We start from the raw sequence: 13,135 nt of genomic DNA, 5'->3' as shown, positions 1-13,135 counted from the left end.
AATAGAGGGAGGAAGGGGGGGGGGGGCTGCACTGGCCACCAATGATATTCAAACTGGCGAGGGGGGAGGGGGGGGTCTGCCCCCTGCTGCCTGGCAGCCCTGATCTCTTACAGGGGGAGATGATAGCACAATTAACCCCTTCAGGTGCGGCACCTGAAGGGTTAATTGTGCTGATCACAGCCCCCTGTAAGAGATCGGATGCTGCTAGGCAGCAGGGGGCAGTCATGTACACAGTTTGTAGTATATTCTAACTAGAAGCGTCCCCATCACCATGGGAACGCCTCTGTGTTAGAATATACTGTCGGAAATGAGGTTTCACGATCTAACTCATATCCGACAGTATATTCTAACATAGAGGCGTTCCCATGGTGATGGGGACGCTTCAAGTTAAAATATACCATCGGATTGGAGAAAACTCCGATCCGATGGTATAAAAGGGACTCCAGACTTTACATTGAAAGTCAATGGGGACGGATCCGTTTGAAATGGCACCATATTGTGTCAACGTCAAACGGATCCGTCCCCATTGACTTGCATTGTAATTCAGGACGGATCCGTTTGGCTCCGCACGGCCAGGCGGACACCAAAACGACTTTTTTTTCATGTCCGTGGATCCTCCAAAAATCAAGGAAGACCCACGGACGAAAAAACGGTCACGGATCACGGAAAAACGGGACCCGTTTTTGCGGACCGCAAAAAAATACGTTCGTGTGCAGGAGGCCTTAAACTGCACGATTGGGTAGGCTGTTCTAGGCGGCTGAGTGAGCGTCCACAATTTATACTATACTGGGTGGATGCTTTATGCTGGTCTGCTCTGGCACCCAGCTCATTACTCACTCATAACTGTTCTATAATCCATGCTAGATAGGACTGCTCTAACTATACACCTGTGCCTGGTTCAAATATAAGAACCTGACTCCCTCTCCAGTAATTACTGGCACCAACGTGCCAGCTGGTATAGGGATCTAGTCCAGACTTTAGGTTGGGTGGTGGATATAATCAATTCCTATACCACATCACCTGGGTCTGGAGCCTGATAGTCACGGAAAGTGATATACAGATTTTCCCGTTTTAACCTGAGACTAATAAACGATTTATTATTTTCTTTTAAATACGTTCTTCAGGCAGTAATTATTATATATACAGTGAACGTACACATTAGTATTTATTCGTGTGAGATAGTTTAAACAAAACAAACAAATAATTTCTGTGCAATACTTTAACAGTTCAATGTAGCAATAAAATAGTTAATACACCGTACATATAAGAAAATGCCTAACAAGAACATTGCCACTGTACAGTGCAACACAATAGAAATGTAGGTAAAAGGTGGGAGTTGAAGTTGCCCAAGTCTATTTATTTAATTATTTAATTATTTATTTAATTATTTTCTAATAAAATCTGACATTTGCCTCTATAGGGAGCTTAGTGTGTATTGCGTTCAATGTGTTATTGCACTGTGCAGTATACGTTAAAGGGGCTGTCTAATTTCAGCAAATGGCATTGGTCATGTAGAGAAAGTTAATACAAGGCACTTACTAATGTATTGTGATTGTCCATATTGTCTCCTTTGCTGGCTTGATTCATTTTTCCATCACATTATACACTGCTCGTTTCCATGGTTACGACCACCCTGCAATCTAGCAGCAGTGGTCATGCTTGCACACTATAGGAAAAAGCGCCGGCCTCTCTGGTGTCTGGGACCACGGATGAACCACCGCTTTTTTTTCTCTACTGTGCAAGCACGACCACCGTTGATGGATTGCAGGGTATGAGCAGTGTATAATATGAAGGGAAAATGAATCAAGCCAGCAAAGGAGACAATATGGACAATTACAATATATTAGTAAGTGCCTTGAATTTATTCCCTCTTATACAAAGATCCAGTTTTCTCCCGGGAGTGTTTCACTCCCAGGTCCTAAATGGCTTCCCTGTGCAATGATTGGTGGGACTGTTCACTGTCTGCTATAGCCTGGGTCTCTCTGAAGAAACCTATGCTATTACAGTTATGGAGCTCTGCAGGTGGGAGGGCTCCATAAGAACATTGCAAGGCATTGCAATGTAAGGGAGTAGCAAGCTCCTTATAGTCCCCAAAGGTAAAAAGGAAAAAAAAAAAAGTTTTAAAAATTAAAATCTATTTCCTTTCCCCATAATTAAATAATAAATAATAAAAGTAAACAATAAAAAGTAAACATCATAGGCATCACCATGCCCTGAAATACAAAAAAAAATACAAACGTATTTAACCTGATTGGTGAACGCTGTAACAGAAAAAAAAATCTAAATGGGTGATTCATCATTTTGAGTTATGGGGGTCAAAATGTGGCGATGAAAAGAAAAATATATTTTTTCCAATTATTATTTTTTTATTTTATTGTTTTTCACTATTAAAGCAAAAGAAAAACTATATAAATGTGGTATCATTGTAATTGTACTGCACTGGTAAATGAAGGTAACAGGTCAGTTTTACCATACAGGGAACGCCATAAAAATAAAACCCATAAAACTGTGGGGGAGTTGCATTTTTTTCCAATTCCGTCCCATTTGTTTTTTTTTTGTTTTTTTAGCTTTCCACTAAATTGTATGCATTATTAAATAGTTCCATTAGAAAGTACAAAAAAAGCTCTCCTGAGCTAATGTGAATGGAAAAATAAAAATGTTATGGCTCTGGGAAGACATGGAGTAGAAATGGAAGTGCTTAAACTCCCATTTTACATTTTAGATACTTTGCAGTTTGGATCCTCACGTACATAAGCAATATATCACCCATTTCTTCCTAGACTTTTAGGCCCTTTTCACGCGAGCGATACGGATTGTCTCAGGATGCGTTCAGTGAAACTCGCACCATTTTGCAAGCAAGTTCAGTCGGTTTTGTCTGCGATTGCATTCAGTTGTTCAGTATTTTCCACGCGGGTGCAATGCGTTTTGATGCGTTTTTCACGCGCGTGATAAAAAACTGAAGATTTACAAACAACATCTCTTGGCAACCATCTGTGAAAAACGCATCGCACCCGCACTTGCTTCCGGATGCAATGCGTTTTTCACTGAAGCCCCATTCTCTTCTATGGGGCCAGGACTGCGTGAAAAACGCAGAATATAGAACATGCTGCGTTTTTCACACAGCACAGAACTGATGCGTGAAAAAAAAGCTCAGGTACACAGACCCATTGAAATGAATGGGTCAGGATTCAGTGCGGGTGCAACGTGTTTACTTCACGCATCGCACCTGCGCGGAAAACTTGCTTGTGTGAAAGGGGCCTTAACCATCTTCAAGCTCATCCTCTTGACATGGACTCTGACATCTGGACTCTACATATTTCTCTTCTGTTTGCCTCTTGGGGCTTATAAGATGAGCTCCGCACTTGGGGCTTATAACATTGATATTGGACTTGGTCTGTCTGGATGAAATATTCCTAGTGTTACAGTCATGCACATCAGCTGTATACATCTGCTGTCTACTGAGATTTTATTCTGTATCTTTACAACATTGCTCATTTGCCTCAGGAGACTTCACCCACCACCAGTCTAATGGCTTTTCAGTGGCTTGAATTACATTTAAATACACTGTGTAGCAATAATACAGTGTCAGCTATGGGAGACATCCATGACATCCAATTTATGTGGCCTAGATTCCCGAAACACTAAAAGCTTCTGCGGTTTTCTATTAATAAAAGAAGTAACCAAGTATAAAATGCCCCTGAGCAATTCTTCAGAATTACAGCAAATACACATAAATGAAGCACATTGTGCAGTTTTTGAAACAAGACTAGATTATGATCGATTATAACTACTAGGCTTGAGCGAATCGAGCGTCAGATCATAGATCCGAAGTCGATTCGTTCAAAAACTTTGGTTTTGATGCTGTTTCCGTACAGCATTAATATGTATTGGCCCCATGTAGCAAGACTTCAGTGAATGACTTCGGTATAGCTATCTGCCTATTTAAAAACAGGAATCCGAAATCGGCTTTAGTGCCGAGGAACCTGCCAGTACCGAAGCCAACTTCGGATTCCTATTTTACATTGTTTTTGAATACACCGATAGGAATGTCGTAGTCATTCGCCGACTTCTGTGAGACAAAGTTTGGCTACAAGGAGCCGACATATTTTAAGGCTGTCTGAAAAAATCGAATTCGGATCTGTGATCCGATGCTTAATTGTCTCAAGTCTAATGACTACATTTAAAAAAGAGGAAATATATGTTTTAGTTACAATAAAAAAATATGCAATTTTCCCCTATACTCTGTACCAGTTCTTTATAGTTTCCAAGATCTCTGCTTGCAGTCATTCAGTAGGGAAGTTCATTGTTTACTTCCATTGGATACAGAGCTCTGCATGGTCACATAGTTCATTTTTCTTGCATTTTGAAATTCGGAGGAGACAACTACATCTGAAAAACAAATCTGAAAAAATGTAATGGAGAAACACATTTTTTTTTTTAGAAGCGCGCATCCATTTTGTGTCTTTGATCAATGATAGATGTCCTTGATCAAAGACACAAAAGCATCTGTGGTTTCAGAAAAAGTATGCACTTCAAAAAAAAATGAATTTCTACATGTGGTTTTCCATTTGTGTTTTTTCCCTGGTTTTCAAAACACAGCAAATACAGTGCAAGGTAAACCCAGCCTCAGAGTCTTGTAATGAGCCATCAAGTAGCTTTTCCTTTTGCAAAAAAAAAAATATATATATATATATATTTGCTGAAACTGAAGTATCCCTTTTAAATCGAAAATTTCAAAGCAGTCTTCCCTTGCCACCTAAACCATACTTGCATCTAAGAAACTGAGATTTATGCTGCCTAATGCCCTAACATTCACCTTTAAATTGAAAAAACCTTCCTGAAAATTTCACTTTCTGGGCTCATGAAAGTGTGCCGGCCGGGCCCTTATTGCGGCCCACAAACAGCACGTTTGTAATATAAAGGCACTGGCCGTTTCTGCACAGCATCACGGATGCGTACTGTAACGAATCCCCTTCCGTTAATGGACGCTTCCTAGCTTGCGCCGAGGACCACAAGCACCGCACTGGACACCACAACCACCGCAGACTCCACAACCGCCGTAGCTTAACTGGAGCCGCACCGTCTTCCTTCCACCCTGAATGAACCTCCAGCATTCAGGACCGTGTGGGAAAGATCTCTCCTCCAGGAGAGGGTATCAGGGACAAGAAGAAAGAGAATTAAAGCTCCAGGGAATATGCAGAGCATAGCAATCCCCAGCGTGATACAGCAATTCCCTCCAATAACGAGACAAGGCTACGTTTTGAAGGGTTAGAAAAACATGAACACTTTATTGAGGGCTACCCGCCCGTATTTATGCAGGTCCTCATCTGCTGTACACGCCCCTAGGGGACCAGAAGGAGGACTGTGACACAGGACAGATACGTAGCACTCAGGATATACAGACACAACACATCCCCACAATGCATCATGGTTTCCTCCTCTCTGCCCTGGAGACACCCGAAGAGCAATTCAATTATCTCTCAGGACAAAGGGAAATCACCAATACACATGTGGGAACAACAGGACAGGAATCCCCACCCAAACACACAATGTCACACCCTCCCAGCAAACAGACATTTAACCTATTCCCAGATAGCTCAAGTCTGAGCGGCATTCCCCTAATGATATGCCCTCAGAGTTCACAAATACAATAAAATTAGCTATCTGGGTGCCATTTTGTTTAATCCATACGGATGGGTCTGTCACAAATTCCAACCGCGTTCGGTCCTATTAACAGTCCAGACATGCATAGTTCTGTTACACTGTTCTTGAAGGGTAATATGTCCCGGGGCCATAGTCATAGGGCAGGAGGCTAGCCATAAGTTTTCTACAATGCCCAGTGGCAAATGGCAGTTTGTCACACGGACCAATTCACTCGAATGGGTCCTTAATCTGGAAGGAACATATTCTATTTTTTTGTGATGCGACCAGCTCACAGACCCATTCACGGTGCCCGTGCATTGGGGACTGCAATTTGCAGTCCTCAATACACGTAAGTGCCGGCACATGGGCCCTTTTATTGTAGATTTTGAATTTGTCTCTTCTCTAATAATAATAATAATAATAATAATAATCATCTTTATTTATATAGCACCAAAATATTCTGCAGCTCTTTACAATAAGAGCGTTCATGTACAAATAAAATCCTAAATTACCTAGCAACAAGTCAACTATTAAAACGAATAATGAGGGCCCCCATCGCCCTCATTATTGGATGGTGAAGAAATGAGAGGGGTGAAATAGGTTTGTTTGGCACGGTGGATGGCAGAGTTATAGGTAGTATATACGGTAATGGAGGGAACCTACTGCTGTATGAGGTTTTCTCCATAGGAGTTCAGCAGTCCTGGAGAATAGCTGAAGAAAGAAAGTTTGATGTGTGAGCCAGGATTGCTTTCTTGTGTGTGATTGTAGTTTGCAGCCACATCAGGATAGGAGAGGGAAGAGATTGGGGACAATGATGACTGTAGAGTGTCCGTTCATTTCTTAGTGTCAATTTCATGTAGATTTCTCATGATGTGATTAGTAGGAGTGTGCTGGGAATGGATAATGATTTCCAACATTGATTGATTGCAAATCGGGCAACAAGGAGACGATAGACACTCATAGGGTAGTATGTATGGTAGAAAAAAGACGGTTTAAGATGATTAGGCTCACCTTAGGTGGTTGTGCAACCGCAGGCACAACCCTAGTGTACACAGGTGTTGGTAAGCGGTCGGTGCTGCCAGTGTCGTTCGATCCTCACTAGAACGGGTTGACATCTCCTGGGAGGTGGATAATGAAATTGGAGAGGGTGGTGCCCTCAGGCAATACACCCTCCGTGAAGACACTTTGTCGGCGCGACTGAACAACCAGATGAGTAAGGATGTGAACTTCTGTTTATTCAATCGAGGCCCAGCATCACTGGAAGCAATTCCGGCCTCCCTTACATCTGGCGATCGGCATCTAAGACTTGAAAAAGGAGCTCTTCATGCTCCGAAACACATTGTCATCCTCGATTGAATAAACAGAAGTTCACATCATTATTCATCTGGTCGTTCAGTCGCGCCTACAAAGTGTCTTCACAGAGGGTGTATTGCCTGAAGGCACTACCTTCTCCAATTTCAACAGTGATGGAGAGAAGGTTGATGGAGTTCAACAGTGATGGAGAGAAGAACCAAAAGAAGACCAGGTCAAGACTCAAGTGTATTACCAACGTTCTGAAAGGCCAAGAGAGGAGGTAAGATATAGAAGTTGGGAGGCAGATGGGAAGATTCTGCTGATCTTAAAGTCACCCAAAGTGAGAGTTGGTAGTTCAGAAGACAGGGAATGGGGAAGCCAGGCAGCAAAGTGATCAATGAACTGGGTGGGTGAGCCAGAGGCTCAGTATACAACTACTACTCACGGGAACAGTCGGTGAAGGATGCTGGGGATGTAGGCTTCAAAAGATGGGGATGTGAGTGATGGAACTGGGGGAATGACCTGGAAGGTGCTCACCAGAGCTCTGGTGAGTGTAGCGGGTTCCTCACACAGCTGATCGGCAGGGGTGGCACAACTTGGACCCCCACCGATGTAATAATAATGACCTATCTATAGGTCATCTTTATCATTTCCCAGATAACCCTTTTAAACGGGTTGTCCCACCTTGCCATTTCCATTGTGTACATAAATCGCACGGCAAGTTATGTCAGTCACATCTCATGTTTGAATTTTGTCAATTTTGGCAATTTTTTTATTTACATGTTATATTTTACTGAACATGGATATCCCTTGTCTAAAATATTTTCAAGAATTTTGTACCAATATCACGGTTGTTCCTTGTGGGGAGGAAGTAGTCTCAGTTACAGAGCTAAAGCCGCTGCAATTTTTGATGATTATGTTCCTGGAGGAAAAAAGTTAAACATTTAATGTTCTCATTATAGGAAAAGAACATTGTATTACAGTGGGATAATGACCCTGAAGCTACTTGTGTAAGGCTGATTTGAACTGTGTTGTTTAAAAATATTACTGAAGACTTAAAAGGGTTATCCAGGAGTTTGCAAAAAATAAACTAACAAGTTGTAACGTGAAAAACAACCATTACTCACCCGTTAAATCCAGTGCCATTTCTTCTGTTGTCTCTAGTTTTGGCCAGTATGCCGGTATGTTTCATATACCACGGTATTAAGAAATGGCGATGTAAACATGTCCACTTCTGGCAGTTTGCTGCGGGGCACAGGAGCCTTTGGCTCCCATCCCTGCTGTTCAGCCCCTTAGGCCTGAAGCCTGTGAGGCAGTAGAATGATGCAGATGGTCACAATAACATCATTGCGACCTTCTGCACCTGGTCACGGGCAGCACGATGACGTAGGCACGTGACCACCTGATCGACCTCCTGCACCGGGTTACGGGGGTGGCGTGAAGTGATGTCATCGTGATGCCTGCTCCAGGAAGCAGCAACTCTGAGCTGAAGAAAGGAGGAAACCTGTGGCCTGTATAACAGACAGACACAGATTATTATATATTTTTTTAAATATATCTATGGCACTGCTATTGGAGAGCATTATATATGGGAGCATTATAGTACAGTGAGGGGTAGCATCATTAATGTGGGCATTATACTGGGGGGCAGAGGTCGCAATAACGCCTGTTCAGGCCATTTCACTCCCTGGAAAAAGTCGAAGATGTACCGATACGCCTTTAGACTTTTTCCTGCCATTCATCAGTGCCGTGAGCACTGTGAACCGCACGGGCAGCGCAGTGAGCGATGCTGCTGCTGCCTGAAACAACCAATAACAAGGCTCCTTACAGTGAGGAGCTTTGTTATTGGTCAGTTTGAGCGGGCTGCCGAAGCTTATGGCACACCGCTCTGAAGTGAGGAAGGAGGCACGCGATCCTCACTAGCGGGGCAAGTGGCCTTGCTGTGAAATATAGTGGAGGTTCTGGATCTGAGCGTCTTGTTTTTCTCTATAATGATGAGTCTGAAGCTCTCAGCCGAGCGCCGTCTCTCCTCCCTGCTGAGTGCGGTACTGAAGACGGCCCCAATAGAAGGTCTAGGCGACCGTCTTCACTACCGCGCAGTGAGGGAAAAGTGGCTGAGCGCTTCAGACTCCTGCTTATAGAAGTCAGCGGGGGTCCCAGCGCTGGACACGCCAACAGGAGACCTCAATACAACCTCCATAATGGACAGACCTGTCACCCGTAGACCTCTGTCACCTGTCAGCTTTCCTATGAATCCATCAAGGATAATTCATTGCAGCATGTTCCATCAGATGCTGAACTAGACATATTGTGTGCTATAAGGATTTCTTCTGTAATGCGGCGCCGCATGGCGGCACATGGTGCTACAAGGACTGTATGTGGCCATTTACAGCCTCCAGGACATACAGTCCCTCTGCCAAGCGCATTAAGTCTTCTCTGTAAGACTTGTATAATCCAATAACCACAGCGGTGGTGGCAATTTTGTGGCATGAGATAGGGAAATGGGTCATGGAAGACAAACTCACCTTTATAGCAAGATCAAGCACAACACAAAACGACAGCCTCTAGATCAGGGATCAGCAACCTCCGGCTGTTCTGAATCTACAACTCCCAGTATCCTTCTTTCACTTCTTTGGGAGTTACAAGAACAGCTGAGCAAGTGTGCATGCTGGGAGTTGTAGTTTCACAGCAGCACTGGAGTGCCAAAGGTTGCTGCACCCTAGATCAGTGCTTATCACTGCGTGATGACGTCATCCAGATCCACAACAAGTGACTGTGGCGGTGCGAGCACCTGGCATCAGAGGTATGTGCCCGGGTCTTTCGCTTGTGCCCTTGGCACCAGCAGGCACCACCATCTATTGTGCATGTGTCCTGCTCTGCCAGTGCCTCAGGTCTCTTCAGAGTCTACCAACAGCCCTGGTGGCACGACATACCCACCTGAGAGCTCATCTACAAGGACGTAACTTTGGTGGGCAGCAATGGCCACGTGATGGATGGCAAACCCCAGTGACACAGAAACAGCAGCAACAATTTAAGGGATTGTCCCAAGATCAACACTATTTACCTATCCATACTTGACCCAGCGATCATGTACTTGAAGGGGACATGTCTGTTTTAGTAACAACTTGCATTTCCCATGCAATAACAATTCTGGGGAATCAATTCTTGTGACTCTATATTGTACCATTACTCTATTATTCCTACTAGAACTTATGAGCAAATTGCTAGTAGTCTGCAATAAAGGTCCAGCAGGGGGTTACCAGTTGACAGCACTGATTGAATAATATCAGGCTGTGCTGTGCAACCCCCATCTGGACCTTTACTGCAAACTGTTAGCAAGTCATTCATAACTAATAACAGAAATAAGAGGAATGGTGCAACATAAAGTCATAAGAATAGATGCTCCAGGATTGTTATTACATGGGGGGTGCAAGTAGTTTTCAAAACAGACAAATCCGGAGAGGTGAGGGGTCCTCTTTAACGACAGGTGATAAATATCGATCTTAGGACAAACCCTTTAAACCTCATAAAATCACTGCAACAGTGACCTCAGCGGTACCGACCCCTCAGCGCAACTGTGACCTCAGTGGTGCTGACCCCTCAGCGCAACAGTGACCTCAGTCGTGCTGACCCCTCAGCGCAACAGTGACCTCAGTGGTACCGACCCCTCAGCGCAACAGTGACCTCAGCGGTACCGACCCCTCAGCGCAACAGTGACCTCAGCGGTACCGACCCCTCAGCGCAACAGTGACCTCAGTGGTGCCGACCTCTCAGCGCAACAGTGACCTCAGTGGTGCCGACCCCCTCAAAAATGGTAAGAGGAGTATTTTTACTCTTCCAGAAAAAATGTAGCGCGACCTCTGCTGGGGGGAGTATTATATAAATGGGGCACTATAGGGGGCCTTAATGCCCTATATGGGTGTATTGTGGGGGCATTATTATTTGGCATAGTATGGAGGGCTCTACTTCTAATGAGGTTGGTATTGGAGGTACGGTAGGGGGCTCTATTACTGTTTAGGACAGTCTGCGTTTTTTTTTGGGGGGGTTATCTGTTTAGCACTATTATTTCTGCAGTATAGCGTTTGTGGGCATTGGGGAGGACAGTGGGTACAGTAATAGAGATAGCAGCAGGATTACAATGTTGGGGCACCAGGAGGGGGAGGATGATGGAAAAGTGAGGAATCTAAGATGTCTGTGTGTCAATTTATAATCTTCTTTAAATTTGATGCTTTGACGCTGTAAAGCTATCAACCATCTAGAAATCTGTGGCCTTTCTCACAAGACACCAGGTGACCAAATGTCAGCTTAGACGGGGTATAGAAAGCGACTTCTGCACTTATCTAAGATCCTGGATTGACGGCCAAATATCACATTGTTGGATGGATAATTGATTTATAATGTGCATAAATTAGGACGGAAACAATGATCAAAGCCCAAGGTCACGTTTGTTGTGGTGTATGTATTGTACCATCATGGAGGTGTTGCATTTACCACACTATTTAAAGTGGCTTTTTTAATTTATTTTTCTTAAAGGGATTGTCCTATGATTGATGTAAGAAAAGGAAATCATATACTAAATGACAATCTCTTACAAAGCTAGAAGCAACCCTGTACCCGACACAGAACAGAGATCTCCCCTGGCCGCTCGGTGGCGTGTCCTTTCTGCTGCAGCTTAGAGCAGGTGTCCTTTCTGCTGCAGCTCGGAGCGTGTGTTTTTTCTGCTGTAGATCTTTCCCTGTAATTGCCACAACTTCTAACAGGAAATATGGCTGGTGGCACTTGAAGATTTTAACTGACCATGTGCCACCACCTCCCTGAGGTGGATGGAGAAATTAGGAAAAGAACAAACAGCAGGTGGCGCTATGAAGATACAGTTTATTGAATAGCTCAGTGGTTATACAAATTTTTTTATTACATAAAAATATTCAGATCCTGGTGCTTGTTTGAAAAATGTAATATTTTTAGTGGGAAAACCCCTTTAATGGCGAATAGTCTCTTACCTCATGTCATGAATAAAAAATGTTATAATTTTATAAATGATTTTTACTATTAAAGGGGCTGTAATTAAAAATGTTGTATATCCACTGTGCTATTTAATAAAATGTATTTGTATAGCGCCACCTGCTGTTTGTTCTTTTCCTTATTTCTTGTCCACCACACTGAGCTAGTCGAACATGCTCAGTTTGAATCTGAGCAAGGAGTGAATGGGGAGATCTCTGAACTCGTGTGCGGTACCGGGCTGGTTATAACTTTATAAAGGGTTATTCCAGTTAATAAGATTATTCCAGTTAATACGATTGGTGGGGGTCCTACCCCTTGTAGCCTCCCCTAAAATGACCAGAGCGACGGCAGTATTCATTTCTATGGGTGTTCCGGATATAGCTGACAGCGCTCTCGTGATTAGTGGGGGTCCTACCGCTGGGACTCCACCTATCGTAAAGTTAGCCCCAGTGGATAGAGGATAACTTGTACCAATCAAAATACCCCTTTTAAGACCCCTTTACGCTGAACAAATTAGCAGCAGATTGTCGGAAACAAAGTGTTTCTTCCCAGCAATCGCCTGCTAATCAGTGGAGGAGACATTTACATGCAGTGATCTCCTCCAGGGTATGGAGAGGAGTTATCACTAATACAATCTCTCATCCCCATACAGAATTATTATTTTCCGGCAGCAGAGAGTGTTTAGACAGCACAATCTCCTGCCAGCAAACAATGATTTCGGAGATTGCACCAAATTTTTTATATTACCTGATGAATGAGCATTTCGCTAATTTATTGGCTAAATGGTGGCACCTTTACACCGGCAGATTAACGATAACCAATGTTCATAAAGAAGATATTGTCATCTACTATGTCTTGTGATTTTTTTATTTTTTTAATCATGCTATAACCCCTTTATTGACCTATCCTCAGGATTCCAACGCCCCGCTCATCCGCTGATTAGCTGTTTCAGACATTTTTGGGTGCCAAAACACAACTTTTTCCACTGTGTAGCAAATGGAATTAACTGCAGTGCTAGCCCCATTGAAGCTAATTGGGTCAGTGCCGTGGTAACCAGCTCTGTCCACTGAACAAATGGAGAACTGAGGACACTGATTGGCTGCAGCAGTCACATGCCTTACAGCGGCATGTCCTCGCAGGAGTTTGTAAACAAGCAGCGGCTGCAGGACCAGCACAGTGCCACAGAGCATGGCACTGG

General features: G+C 43.6%; 1 protein-coding gene across 1 annotated transcript in view; it reads left to right on the top strand.

The window, feature by feature from the left end:
- B3GLCT (beta 3-glucosyltransferase) overlaps window positions 1-13,135 on the top strand; it is a 587,625-nt gene that overhangs the window by 316,465 nt on the left and 258,025 nt on the right. The gene's annotated exons all lie outside the window — the stretch shown is intronic.

The sequence above is a fragment of the Bufo bufo genome, chromosome 3, assembly GCF_905171765.1.
Source record: "Bufo bufo chromosome 3, aBufBuf1.1, whole genome shotgun sequence".
NCBI lineage: Eukaryota > Metazoa > Chordata > Amphibia > Anura > Bufonidae > Bufo > Bufo bufo.
This window is presented reverse-complemented; position numbering and strand designations above follow the sequence as displayed.